The sequence below is a fragment of the Chiloscyllium plagiosum genome, unplaced genomic scaffold, assembly GCF_037043375.1.
Source record: "Chiloscyllium plagiosum isolate Xiang-an unplaced genomic scaffold, Cpla_swu_hap1 HiC_scaffold_2, whole genome shotgun sequence".
Taxonomy (NCBI): Eukaryota; Metazoa; Chordata; class Chondrichthyes; order Orectolobiformes; family Hemiscylliidae; genus Chiloscyllium; species Chiloscyllium plagiosum.
In genome coordinates, this window is record NW_028270140.1 from 123,534,330 (window position 1) to 123,549,824 (window position 15,495).

Sequence of the window (15,495 nt, forward strand, 5' to 3'; positions counted from 1 at the left end):
CAGCAGGCTAAGATAAAAGATAGGGAGGAGGGACTTGTGGGAGGGGCGTCGGAAATGTGATAGGTGGAAAGAGGTCAAGGTGAGGGTGATAGATCAGACTGGGGTGGGGGCGGAGAGGTCGGGAAGAAGATTGCAGGTTAGGAAGGCGGTGCTGAATTTGATGGATTTGACTGAGACAGGCTGGGGGGAGGGGAAATGAGGAAACTGGTGAAATCCGAGTTCATCCCTTGTGGTTGGAGGGTTCCTAGCCGGAAGATGAGGCGTTCTTCCTCCAACCGTCGTTTCGCTGTGGTCTGACGATGGAGTCCAAAGACCTGCATATCCTTGGTGGAGTGGGAGGGGGAATTGAAATGTTGAGCTACAGGGTGGTTGGTCCGGGTGTCCCAGAGGTGTTCCCTGAAAAGCTCCGCAAGTAGGCGGCCCGTCTCCCCAATATAGAGGAGGCCACATCGGGTGCAAAGGATGCAATAGATGATATGTGTGGAGGTACAGGTGAATCTGTGGCGGATATGGAAGTTTCCTTTGGGGCCTTGGAGGGAGGTGTGGGCGCAAGTCTTGCACCTCCTGCGGTTGCAGGGGAAGGTGCCGGGAGTGGAGGTTGGGTTGGTGGGGGGTGTGGATCTGATGAGGGAGTCACGGAGGGAGTGGTCTTTACGGAATGCTGATAGGGGAGGGGAGGGAAATATATCCTTAGTGGTGGGGTCCGTTTGGAGGTGGCGGAAATGGCGGCGGATGATGCGCTGTACATGGAGGTTAGTGGGGTGGTAGGTGAGGACCAGTGGGGTTCTGTCCTGGTGGCGGTTGGAGGGGCGGGGTTCAAGGGCGGAGGATCGGGAAGTGGAAGAGATGCGGTGGAAGGCATCGTCGACCACGTCGGGGGGGAAATTGCGGTCCTTGAAGAAGGAGGCCATCTGGGATGTGCGTTTTTGGAACTGGTCCTCCTGGGAGCAGATGCGGCGGAGTCGAAGGAATTGGGAGAATGGGATGGCGTTTTTACAGGGGGCAGGATGGGATCCTGCCCCCTGTAAAAACGCCTCCCATCCTGCCCCGTGTAAAAACGCCATACCATTCTCCCAATTCCTTCGACTCCGCCGCATCTGCTCCCAGGAGGACCAGTTCCAAAAACGCACATCCCAGATGGCCTCCTTCTTCAAGGACCGCAATTTCCCCCCCGACGTGGTCGACGATGCCCTCCACCGCATCTCTTCCACTTCCCGATCCTCCGCCCTTGAACCCCGCCCCTCCAACCGCCACCAGGACAGAACCCAACTGGTCCTCACCTACCACCCCACTAACCTCCATGTACAGCGCATCATCCGCCGCCATTTCCGCCACCTCCAAACGGACCCCACCACTAAGGATATATTTCCCTCCCCTCCCCTATCAGCATTCCGTAAAGACCACTCCCTCCGTGACTCCCTCGTCAGATCCACACCCCCCACCAACCCAACCTCCACTCCCGGCACCTTCCCCTGCAACCGCAGGAGGTGCAAGACTTGCGCCCACACCTCCCTCCAAGGCCCCAAAGGAAACTTCCATATCCGCCACAGATTCACCTGTACCTCCACACATATCATCTATTGCATCCTTTGCACCCGATGTGGCCTCCTCTATATTGGGGAGACGGGCCGCCTACTTGCGGAGCGTTTCAGGGAACACCTCTGGGACACCTGGACCAACCACCCTGTAGCTCAACATTTCAATTCCCCCTCCCACTCCACCAAGGATATGCAGGTCTTTGGACTCCTCCATCGTCAGACCACAGCGAAACGATGGTTGGAGGAAGAACGCCTCATCTTCCGCCTAGGAACCAATCAACCACAAGGGATGAACTCGGATTTCACCAGTTTCCTCATTTCCCCTCCCCCCAGCCTGTCTCAGTCAAATCCATCAAATTCAGCACCGCCTTCCTAACCTGCAATCTTCTTCCCGACCTCTCCGCCCCCACCCCAGTCTGACCTATCACCCTCACCTTGACCTCTTTCCACCTATCACATTTCCGACGCCCCTCCCCCAAGTCCCTCCTCCCTATCTTTTATCTTGGCCTGCTGGACCAACTTTCCTCATTCCTGAAGAAGGGCTAATGCCCGAAATGTCGATTATCCTGTTCCCTAGATGCTGCCTGACCTGCTGCGCTTTTCCAGCAACACATTTCCATCTCTGATCTCCAGCATCTGCAGACCTCACTTTCTATTCTAATAAAGAACCAGATGAGAACTTTGGGGTAGAAGAGAAGGATCAGAAATGGGCAGTGTTACAGAAGAGGAAGGTGGATTCAATGATATAGGTTGAAAACTTGAACTCAAGGTCAGAAATGGAAGAATGTGCAAATGGTCTTGATCCAAAGGCTAGAAACGGGTATAGAAATGTCAGCAAAAGGGACTCTTTCCACCTGCACCCTCCCCCTCCCATTTTAGAGGGAGAAAGAAATGACGACTTGAATTAGAGGAGAATTGGAAAGTGATGAGAAAGACAAAACTGAAGGAGATGGGATTTTAACAAAAACTTGAACTCCAAAGTGATTGGTCAATTCATATTCTGTATATTCCCTAAGAAAAGTTCACTGTAACGACTAAAAGAGCAGGAAGTGAATTGGAGGAGGATTCTGATTCCAGTGAAGAATTTATGGTTAAGGCCTAAAGTTACTGTGGATGGGGTCAAAATGTATAATTTTAAGAAGGTAGCTGGACAGGTGAAGTGGCAAATACAGGTTTGTACTTTAATATTCATGTTTTCACAGGCACATCTGTGATTATTCCATGCTCATGAGCTTAACCTGAAGGTTATTAACATTTCTGACAGCAAGAAAGAAATCTAAATTGGACAGTTTTAGAATTTGCAAGGGAAAAGAAATGCTACGGTTTCTTGGAGTGCTTTTCAGGGAAATTATTGCAAAAATGGTAATGAGAATGTCAGTTTTCCTTTACAAGATATTGACTACTTATAATTTGGACCTTGTTTTGATAATATTTATGATGCAATTTTGGAATGAAACAATATAGAACTGCTCCAACACACTCCTATTTAAGATACTTTGGAAAGATGGCATCACATTTTGAAAATCATGATTAGAGCATATGCCAAGAATGTCCTTTTGATTGAAATTAGGGGATTCCTTTTGTTACTATTGTCCATTTTAAGGACACTTTTAATGTTCACAAGATTTGGTGCTTTTGTATTAATGTATAGGCTTGAGGTGAGAATACCACTTTAAGAGAAATTGATAAATCAAAGCTAGAAACTGTTTCTAGGCTATGCTTTGACTTTTACAAAAACTGACCAAAGTCTGAGAGTTGACTTAAAAAAAACACTTGAAAGGTGCTCAAAAAAGAATGAAAATGTATAGCTGATTTTAAAAAAGCCATTGTTCAAAACTTGCCGGAGACTAGGTGTAACTATTACCTGTCTCCAGTGAATCATTTAAAAATAATGTTCACTGGACCTCAGTGATGTGAATGCCCCAGACAGAAAAGAGAATCAACAAATGTAATGTTAACATTTTGTAAAGATATTATGACAAGGACGATAGTCAGAGAAAAGTGTGCTTACTGCAGTGAAAGAAGTAGAGAGTGAAACAGAAATATTAGAACAATTAGAGAATGAATTAGAAATGGAAAATTAAAAAATAACCTCTCCAGCAATTTGTTTGGAAAGTAGAGGTGCTTAAAAGGTTAAATAGTGCTGTTTTATCTTGCAGAAAATTATTAAAGTGACTTACGAAAACTATTATAATTTTTGTATAATTTTAATTTGTGGCAATGCATAAGGAAAACCAGTTTTGGCAGTACGTTTAAAACAACACTTTTAAAAACTAAATGTAGAGAGTTTTGCTCAAGTAAGGGAATAAGTTAAATTCATGATGGGCAATGACACTATTGAACTGGATCATTATGATGGTGCCTAATCGAATAGGTCACAAAGATTCTGTCTTGTCAAAGTCAGTGTGGTAACTAAAACTGACTCCTGTTCTGAAACTGAAAGACTGGATTGTACAAATTGGAAATGCATGGTTTGTCCTGATTCAAGAACCAAGCATGACAGTTTAAGGATCCAGAGTAGGTCTGAAAAGAAGTTTCTTCCAGAGTCGTGTAGAATTTTCTGCGAAAGAAAGCAGTTGAGGCCAAAATGTTAAGTTCTTCAAGGATGAGTTATATATAATATCTAGGGTTATGTGGAGAAAGCAGGAATAGGGTATGGAGTTGGATGATCGGCCATGATCGTACTCAATGGCAGAGAAGCCTCAAAGGGCTGAATGGCCCTACTCCTCCAATTTTCTATGTCACAAATTGACTTGCTAAAAAGATATTGGCAAGTTCTGCTGACTGGTAAAAGCTCTGTAACACTGGATGGATTTTGTTAATCAACGTCATGCTGTTTGGAATGGAACAAAAACACCTGCAACTGTTTAATTATTAACCAATAAGAGCACTATGACAATGTAACTATTATTTACTTTGGCTGCTATTGCCCAAAACTGGGAAGAACATTTATGTCACGTGACTGAACTATTTGATAGAGTACAAAAAGCCACTATACATCTGGATGAACAAATTTGCCATGGCAAAGGTGAATTGTGTGGGCCAATGGTGGGCAAGGCTAAGTAGCACTCAAAAGTAGAAATAAGGGCTCTTATGGATTTTTCTCTGCCCAAGATAAAACTTGAAAATTTCTATCATTTTGACCTGAGTCGGTTCTATCCATGTTTATTCCATACTTTAGTGTTGCACATTTACTGAATTTTCTGAAAAAAGGTAGAACATTTGGAAAGTATCAAAGTGTTAAACTGCCTTTGAAACCTTAAACTGTGTTGACAACCACACCAAAAATAGCTGTCCTTAACTTGAGAAGCCATTCACATTGGCTATTGATGCCAGTGACATTGAGATAGTAAATGTTTCCTTGCAAAATGATGGGATGGAGATTGAACAGCCTGTCAGTTATTTTTCAAAGAAATTGACTTTTGTCAAAGATATTCAACAACTGAAAAATACATTGAGTCTTGAGTTGGCTCTGCACCATTTTTTTGAGATGTACATCAATTTGGAAGAAATCTACTTATAAGCAACATTACTCTGATTTTCTCTGAATTTTCAGGACAAGTACTAGCAAATCCTTGGATGGAGTTAAATTCTACAACTATAATTTTAAAAGCATTCAGTTTGGAATATTAAGTGTAAAAATGTATGCATTATTGAGTGCACACTTAAAGATTACTGAATGATATAGTGCCCTGATACTATGACAATGACTCACTAACTTTTAATATCAATCTGTTACTGCTGTAGATGTGACATGACATTTGTGTTAAGGTAGTTTTTGATATGTATTGAAAACACCTCTTAAAGGTATGTCTTTATGAGGGAGGTGTGACGTAACATGTAAAATGTATCTATTTTAATTTCTATTTTAGAGTTTAGATTTCAGCTAGTGGCGTGAGTTTTGATCTCTCGTGCTCTCTCTCAAGAACTATTAAGAAATACATTACTATCATGTAATCCAATTTAGTTTGAAAGTGCCAAACCAGAAGTGCAAATTCACTTGTATGAAGGAAGAGGTTATTAGATTCTTAAGACCAGAAACGGAAGCCACAATTAATTTAAGTGCTATAGGTGTGAAAGAGAAAAATGATCTCTGGTGTCAGTAATATAAAGATATGCTTTGAAAATTAACAGGAGTGCTTTTTAACATGTTTTGAAATTATGTAAATAGTATGTTTTATTCCATTTATATAAAAGTTATTTTGGCATAATAATAATCTTCTGTTTTACTGTTAAAATCAAATCCATAGAATTGTTTACTTATGTTTTAATGAAAGACCACCTTGCTAAAACCAAAAAAAAGGGACAAAATATGATATTTCAAGCCGGATTGTAGTTCAGGATCTGATTTAGCCAATAAGAACATCCATAGTCACAGCTGCAGAGGTTGTCAACAAAAAATGACCCTTTTTAAATATATTTGATATTTCCACCTGAAGTCCATTATGGTTGATTGGAATGTATCTACATTCCTCTGCACTTTACATCTCCTGTGGTTGCCTATCATCTTAACCCCCATTCATTGACACGTATTCCTTTTCTCATGTTATATGCATTCTATTCTATAGAACTATCAAACCCATGTGGCTGTTTGCCTTTGCAATCCAGCTGGCAATCAGTCATCAACCAATTCCCTTTTCCCCCCACCACTTTCCTCACACCCTTGCTATTATTTTTCTTTCAAGTAATTCCCTTCTGAAAGCTGCAATTGAATCTGTCCCATATCTATCTTTATTTTTGGAAAACATTCACATTTATGACTACTGACTGCAAAGGAGGGTTTTCCTCATGTTGCCTTTTGTTGGTATTACAAATTGCATTTCTGATTAAAGATTATTGATCAGAAATATTAGCCTTCCACAGATATTGAATATTTCCAACACTCTTTCTTCTATTTCAGATTTCCAGCATCTGCAGTATTTTGCTTCTGTTTCACCTTAAATTGACATCTTGGATTTTTGATTCTTCCACCAATGGAATACATTTCACTCTATTTGGATTGGCTAGATGCCTCATGATTGAGTGTCAAAAATTCTCACTTCCAACTCTCACCTCCCCAAGGAGAAGAGTTCCAAATTCTCTAATCTGTCCATATAACTCCTATAACTGCTGTTAACCCCAACCTTGGAACCATTCTATTATTGTAGTTTTTTTTTTCTAAATCTGATTGCATTATTCCTTAAGGACTGCTGAATTTTGGAAATAAATACTTTAGTTGTGACCATGCCCCAGGATCTATAAAGTCAATAATAACACCCTTGCTTTTATTCTCTATGCGTGTCATGCCTTTTTGTCTACGTTCTCAAGATGTTCTTCCAAGTTCAAAGATGTGTAAAGGTATGCACCCTCCATTTCCCTATTTTTATCATCCTTTATAATTGTGTGCTTTATATTTCCTTTCTTCATTCATCTTATCAACATGTATCACTTTGTATTTCTCTGCATTAAATTTCATATACCACATATCAGTACATTCCATCAACCTGTCAAAGTCCTGTTAAATTCTGACTTAATATTCTTCCAACTCCTGGTGGTTGCCTATCACGTTTACCCCCATTCATTGACTTGTATTCCTGTCATTACTCTTCCAAATCTTGTCATCTGCAAAATATCAAATGATCATTTCCTTCCAAGTCCAGTTAATTTCTTTATGTCACAAAAAAAAGGATCAATTGCCAGCTTTTGGATAAAAGCCACTATATACCTTCCATTCTGGAAAACCAATTGTTTACCATTTACCCTGATTCTTGACCCTCAAACAGTTTCCTTTACATGCACACACTGCCCCCTTTTTTTATTTAGTAAATTTCAATTTTGCACATGGTTGTTACACGGCGACTGTTGTAGCAGCTGAATCGTTTTCCATGGTTTCATTTACTGCGGCCCGAACATATTGCCGGGATCCTTCCAGAATCAGGGAGTGGTGGGGGGATAGAGTGGGGAGCGGGGAGGTTGTTATGATTGACCATTATAGATCACTGGGGCTTGCTCACAACTAGAGTATTTATTTCCAAATTTGAACAGTCCTCAAAGAATTAAACTTATTGAACAAAGTTATGAAATTTATAGATTTCCAGTCCTCTGGCATTATTCTTTCCTCTCCAAAGAATTTGAAGATTATGGACATGAGGTCCACATGCTTCCATCAACAGCTTCAAATGCATCCCTTCAGACTTGGTGACTTAGTTACTTTCATCCCTACCAACCTTTCCAATACATCTGTTTTATCATTTATTGGCCAATCCTGTACTTCAACTGCTTCCTCTACTATGATACTATGACTTGAATGACATCATTCTCCTTGGTTTACAAAAAAACAGTGCTAATTCAGTACTTTACCCTTGCTGTCTGCTTGCATGCCCAAGTTTTATTTTTGGTTCAGAATTTGCACACTTGCTTTTACTATGCATTTATTGATATTACTGCTTGAACATTTTTGGAATCACTTTTATGTTTACTGTTGGCCCATTTGGCTCTTTCTTTCCCTCTTTTTAACTGTCCCTTTGAACTTTCTATGTTGAGCCTAATGGCATATATGATGTATTTTCGTTTTTTTTTAATCTCTTTTCAGACTTAAAAGGTTACTTTGTGTGATCGAGCCAAACATTTTTGAATCTGTTAAATTAAGCTTTGACCTGTTGCTCATTCCTTTACATTACTATTTTTCAATGGTTCATTGCAAACCTTCTTCCTAGTTGAAATCAAAAATAGATTTATTTGTTTACAATTTCACAACTTATTCCACTTAGTTTAGTAGCAACCAGGGTACTATTTTAATTTTTGGGTGTCATTCACACAGACAACTGTTAAATACTGATAACTAAATAGCACAGCCCATTCTTGGACAACAGTGACTCCAGATGTTCTTTATCTATCCAAAAACATGTTAGAGATTTTCAGTGGCCTTGACAAATGTATTTATACTTATCTTTGGTCATTAATTTGGAAGTAGCTGCAAATTAAAGAAGTTCCAGCCTCTACATTTACTTCTGTCCCAGTCTTCCCCCCTCTGCTCCCATAACCCTAGCTCATATATTCATTGCATGGGACTCAGCTTCTCTTATTGCTAACTTCAATCTGCACATGGAAGTTGAAATGAATGCCACTGGCTTTACAGAATCCCAGAAGTGTTACGGCAAAAATGAGACCATTCAGCCCATCAAATGAATATCACAATTTGGTGCATGTCTCTTGTCCTTTCATCACAACCTTGCATATAAGAAACTAAGTCCTGTTCAGAATTATGTAAAATTTGTTCATTTAATTTGTGAAGAATATAACTAAAATCTCAAATGGGAACTGATGTAGACCCGATTGAACACAACTTTTGAAAACCTTGCCTGAAATCGGCAAACCCATTAAATTCCAAGTGGATCATAGAATAGTTATGTTTGAATCCAATACCAACTTTGGATTCTATACCAGGATATATTAGAACATTGGGAAAGGTAAATTGAGTATTGTCTAAGAAACTTTCCCCCTCAGTTTTGAGGTCAATGATTGCATGTTATGCAGAAATTCCTTAAAATATCTAGCTATGGAGATGAAGGCTTTAAATATTCAGAGTAACACTTTAATTTTCTGTCTCTTAATCAAGAGGCTTTCTTTCTATTGGATAATGTCAAGCTTCATGAGATTTTTGGGGGTTAACTAACTCGGGTAAGTGAAGAGCATTCAATCTCACTCCTGAAGTTTCTTGCGGATGGCGAACAAACTTGTGGGAGTCGGGATACGAATTAATTGCTGCAAAATTCCAAGTCTCCAGCTTGATCTTGATGCCACAGTATTTGTATGACTGAACTGATTAAGTTGTTGCACCGTGGCAAACTCAACATATTGACAATAAGGGATTTATTGATGGTAGTGCTGTGGGGGCAAATGTTGATGTCAATCTCCCTCTTGTTGGAGATGGTAATTGACTGGAAGTTGTGTGGTGTGAATATTACTTGTCATTTTGCAAACCAAGCCAGAATGATATCTGTTTCTTGCTGCATATGGACACAGGTTGCTTCTGTATCTGAGGAGTGACAAATAGTACTGAATAGCAAAAATCCCAACCTAATGATGACCTCATGATGGAGGGAAGGTCATTGAAACAGCTAAAGATGGTTGGGCCTAGGCTACTACTCTGAGGAACCCCTGTGGAGATGTCCTGGAATTGACATAACTATCATTCAAGGTGTAACTCTAATTGAGAGTTTCTGTTCATTTTAATTTTGCTAGAGCTTGTTGATGCCATGCTTGTTTTGAATGTTGCCAGAGATGTTGAGACTTTCACAAGCAATTTGCTGCATGTCTTCACATCTATAGCTGCAAACTTCACTAGTCCACTTTAAACTTTGCATTCTTTTAACTCCAGCAATTCATATACCCCAAAATCCTATTGGCTACTGTACCCTTTTACATCCTAGTTTTTTGACTCCATTTCCTTGCATCTCAAAGTACTCCTCTTTAAGATTATCCTTAAAACCCATCTCTAGCTAAGCTTTTAATCAGCCTTCATAAGTTCTGGTTCTGTGGTAATGTTGACCTGTCTGATTATATGACTGCGATCATCTTTGGGCTGTTTTATTTGATGTTAAAGGCACTATATGAGTGTATGTTGCTGGTGCTAATTAAGCACTTCACAAAGAAACTGTTATGAATAAGGACTGGAAAAAAATTACTGAAATATAATACAGAAATCAGAAGCTCTCCTTCTCAATCTCTTCAGCTAATTTAATGACACGAGTGTCTGGAAAATGAGCCCCAGAGCTTGTGTGTGTTAGTTGTTGGATATCATGTGTTCAAAGCAACCAGTTATCTGTATTCAGTCACTATGATACTCTCCTGGCCATCTGCCTGTATCTTAAGTCTGGGAGCTGGTTTTGCATGCTGTATTGGGATAAAAATCCAAATCATAGCATTGGTCCATTATGATTTAAGCTACAGTTCCCATCCCAGCCCCAAACTTTGACATTTGCTGAATTAGATCATGAAAAGTTTGACACAGAGGCTACGGAGTCCATTTGTATTGGCACCAGCCTAAAAACATGCCATTCAGCCTCTTCCCACTTTCCAGCATTTGATCCGTATCCCGACAGGTTATGGCGTCCTTTCTATTAATTCCTAGGATGTATGTCACCAACAATGTAAGTGTTTGTTGTCTATCCATAATTGCCCTTGAACTGAGAGGCTTTCTGGACAATTTCAGAGAGCAATGAAGAATTTTAAATACATTGTGTAGGCTAGACTGAGCAAGATATCAGATTTTATTCCCTAACTAATGACTAGTGAACCAGTTGGATTTTTTCTGACAATCAGTGGTTACCATTGCTAAGATTAGGTTTGCATTCCTGATTCATTAATAGCATTTTAAAATCCATTAGCCATCTTTCGAGCATTTGAGCCCACATCTCTCCCACTTAGTCTGGATGACTAGTGATGTTATCACTGTCACCAACTCAGAGTGCACATATTCAGGCACCTTTTTAAAATAATCAAAGATTTCTGCCTTACCCACCTTTTCAGGCAGTGAATTTCTAACCCCTGCTACTCAAGATAAAATCTTCTTTCTCTCTCTAATCTTTCTGTTTATCAACTTAAGTCTGTCCCTGAGTCACTGACCTCTCTGAGAGAAGCTGGCTCCTCACAATTTTGTACATGTCAATCAAACCTCTCCTCAATATCTGCTCTGTTCACAGGAGAACAAACCCCAACCTCTGTTCTGAGGAAGGGTCACTCAACCCAAAATGTTAACTTTTTTTCTCCACAGATGCTAACAGACCTGCTGAGACTTTCCAGCAATTTCTGTTTTTGTCCCAGCTTAGCTAATAGTTCATTGTGTTTTCCAGTCCTGACAGCATTCTTTTAAATCTCCTCTGTACCCTCTCACCTGCAATTACATCCTTTCTGCAATGAGGTGCCTAGCAGTTGGAAAAGTGTGGCCTTACTAATGATCCAAGGAGACAGTTAAGAGTCAAACACAGTGCTGTGGGTCTTGGGTCACTTCAGGCCAATCAAAAGGATTGCTTTATCCTAGATGCTGTTATGATTCTTGAGTATTATTGCAGTTGTACACATCTGGGGAATTTTCCATCCGTGTCGATGATAGGTAGTCTTTGTGGAGTCAGAAAATGAGTGCAACTATAATTATAAATGTGGAGTTATTGTTTGTTTCAGGCTTTGAATAAGTGAAAGGGGCTGTGGATAGGGAGGAGAAAAGGAAAAGTTGGAGGAAATAAATGATAAAAGACTATTGGTGTAGCTCTGATTGTAGTATAGGAACAAAAGATGTGCCTAAAGTGAGTGTGAATGGCAGAGTAATGAACAGTCCATCACTGAAAGCATTAGGCAGCATCTTTAACTTTTGATTGAATTGTGATATTGTTATAGAATTTATTCAGTCAGCTGAATCTAACTAAACATGTGTAAGGAGTTAAAAGTTAAAGGTTCTTCAACCAAGTGTGACAACATATCAATAACTGGTGCCTCCATCTCCTGCCTTGCCAAACTTGTAACAGGCTCAAACTTGATACTTCAAATATTCTATTGGCAACACATCTACTGTTGTATTACTTAGTTCTTTACAGTCAGCTTTTTTTAAAGGAAGGGCTTGTTTGAAGGCAAGCACAAGAAAAATAAATCTGTTATCAATTTTTAAATCAGTAATATGAACATGCAATGAACACCGAAGGGAAGCCAGTTCTGTTAGGTCTGCAAAAAGAGCATTTTTCTGTTGCATCTGGGGCTTCAATTTTACTGCCCTGAGGTGGTGGTAAAAGAACAGAGGGAGGTGTCAGACTGAAACCTCTATGTAATTCAGCCACTGGTCAACTTCTCTGGAGATGGTTCAAAAATGCACACAGGCTGCATGTTGGTATTTAACTATTTTTTAAAAAACTGACATTGAGGTGCTTTTTAAATTTTACCAAGTTTGCATGAAAGCGTAGATCCTAGAACAAGTATATAAGTACTGTAGGCCATTTGCCCTCTCAAATCCACCCCACCATTGAATAAGTTCATGCCTGATCTATTTATACTCCAAATTTTATGCTCCCATCTTACACCTTTGATTTCCTTACTTTGCAAGAACCTAGCCACCTCGAGGCGTAAAATATTTTACGATCCCAACTTCTGAGACAGAGAATTCCAAGGCCATATAACGTCCTCATCTCTGTCCTAAACACCCATGACCTTAGTTCTGGATGGCCATGTCATAGAGTCATAGAGATGTACAGCATGAAAATAGACCCTTCGGTCCAATTCGTCCATGCCAACCAGATATCTCAACCGAATCTAGTTCCATTTGCCAGCACCTGGCCCATATCCCTCCAAACCCTTCCTATTCATATACCCATCCAAATGCTTCTTAAATGTTGCAGTTGTACCAGCCTCCACCACTTCCTTTGGCAGCTCATTCCATACATGTACCACCTCTGTGTGGAAAAAGTTGCCCCATAGGTCTCTTTTATATCTTTCCCCCCTCACCCTAAACCTATACCCTCTACTTCTGGACTCCCCAACCCCAGGGAAAAGATTTTGCCTATTTACCCTATCTATGCCCTTCATAATTTTGTAAACCTCTATAAGGTCACCCTTCAGCCTCCGACGCTCCAGGGAAAACAGCCCTAGCCTATTCAAATCTCCCTGTAGCTCAAATCCTCCAACCCTGGCAACATCCTTGTAAATCTTTTCTGAACCCTTTCAAGTTTCACAACGTCCTTCCGATAGGAAGGAGACCAGAATTGCATGCAATATTCCAACAGTGGCCTAACCAATATCCTGTACAGCCGCAACATGACCTCCCAACTCCTGTGCTCAATTCTCTGACCAATAAAGGAAAGCATACCAAATGCCGCCTTCACAGACCATTCAGGATTTTTGACCCTTATTGTTAATTGGCCTTTATTGCTGGGGGTTGGAATTTAAAAATAAGAGTCTCGTTACAATTGTATACATTGGTGAGGACATTATTGAAATACCTATATATAGAAGATTCTTTGCCAGACATAGGTTTTAAATAAAAAAAAAAGTTGAGTTTCCACAGACATCAACTACAAGACCATCAAGATTGGAGTGGTGCTGGAAAAGCACAGGCAGCATCCGAAGAGCAGGAAAATCGACGTTTCGGGCAAAAACCCTTCATCAGGAATACAGGCAGAGAGCCTGCAGCGTGGAGAGATAAATGACAGGAGGGTGGGGGTGGGGAGAAAGTAGCATAGAGTACAATAGGTGAAGGGGGGTGGGGATGGAGGCAATGGGTCAGAGAGGAGGGTGAAGTGGATATGTGGAAAGGAAGATAGGCAGGTAGGACAAGTCATGGGGACAGTGCTGAGCTGGAAGTCTGGAGCTGAGTTGAGGTGGGAGAAGGGGAAATGAGGAAACTGGTGAAGTCCACATTGATGCCCTGGGGTTGAAATGGTCCAAGGTGGAAGATGAGGCGTTCTTCCTCCAGGCGTCGGGTGGTGAAGGAGGCCCAGGACCTCCATGTCCTCTGCAGAGTGGGAGGGGGAGTTGAAATGTTGGGCCACAGGGCGGTGTGGTTGATTGGTGTGGGTGTCCCAGAGATGTTCCCTAAAGCACTCTGCCAGGAGGCTTCCAGTCTCCCAGTGTAGAGGAGACTGCATCGGGAGCAACAGATACAATAAATGATATTGGTGGATGTGCAGGTAAAACTTTGGATGTGGAAGGCTCTTTTGGAGCCTTGGATGGAGGTGAGGGAGGTGTGGACGCAGGTTTTGTGGTGGCAGCGGAAGGTGCCAGGACGGGGGTGTTGGGTTGTTGGGGGGCGTGGACCTGACTAGGTAGTCATGGAGGGAACGGTCTTTGAGGAAGGCGGAAAGGGGTGGGGAGGGAAATATATCCCTGGTGGTGGGGTCCATTTGGAGGTGGCGGAAATGTGGTTTATGCGAAGGTTGGTAGGGTGGAAGTTGAGCAGTGGGGGGTTCTGTCCTTGTTACGGTTGGAGGGGTGGGGTCTGAGGGCGGAGGTGAGGGATGTGGACGAGATGCATTGGAGGACATCTTTGACCACGTGGGAAGGGAAATTGCGATCTTTAAAGAAGGAGACCTGGAGGAAGAACGCCTCCTCTTCCGCTTCGGAACACTTCAACCCCAGGGCATCAATGTGGACTTCACCAGTTTCCTCATTTCCCCTTTCCCCACCTCACCCTCGCTCCAAACTTCCAGTTCAGCACTGTCCCCATGACCTGTCCTATCTGCCTATCTTCCTTTCCACTTCACCCTCCTCTCTGACCTATCACCTTCATCCTCACCCCCATTCATCTATTGTACTCTATGCTACTTTCCCCCCCCCCCCCACCCCCACTCTCCTCTCATTTATCTCTCCACCCTGCAGGCACTCTGCCTCTATTCCTGAGGAAGGGCTTTTGCCTGAAACTTCGATTTTCCTGCTCCTCGGATGTTGCCTGAACTTTCCAGCACCACTCTAATCTAGAATCTGGTTTCCAGCATCTGCAGTCATTGTTTTTACCTATAAGATCATAAAGTCCAACAACCTTGTTTTTTCCTATTTACTGACTGGATGTGGACAGCTCTGGCTAGGTCAGAATTTATTGCCACCCCTAATTGTCCAGAGGGTAATTAAGAGTTAACCACATAGCTGTAGGTCTGGAGTCACAAAGCCCAGACAAGGTAAAGTTGGCAGTTTCCTTCCCTAAAAGATATTAGTGAACCAGATGAGTTTTTCCAGCAACTGATTCATGGTCATTATTAGACTGTTAATTCCAGACTTTTGCTGGATTCAAAGTTCATCATCTACAATGGCAGGATTTGAATCCAGATCTCCAGAACATTTGCTGAGTTTCTGGATTAATATTTGAACGATAATGTCACTCGGCCATTGCCTCCCCCCACCTTCTTTCAGCAGTGCATCATTACTTTGTTCCTTTTCCTCTCATCTTCTCATTTTCATTGGACCCTATTCCACATTAGCCAGTAGGACCCACAAATATGTC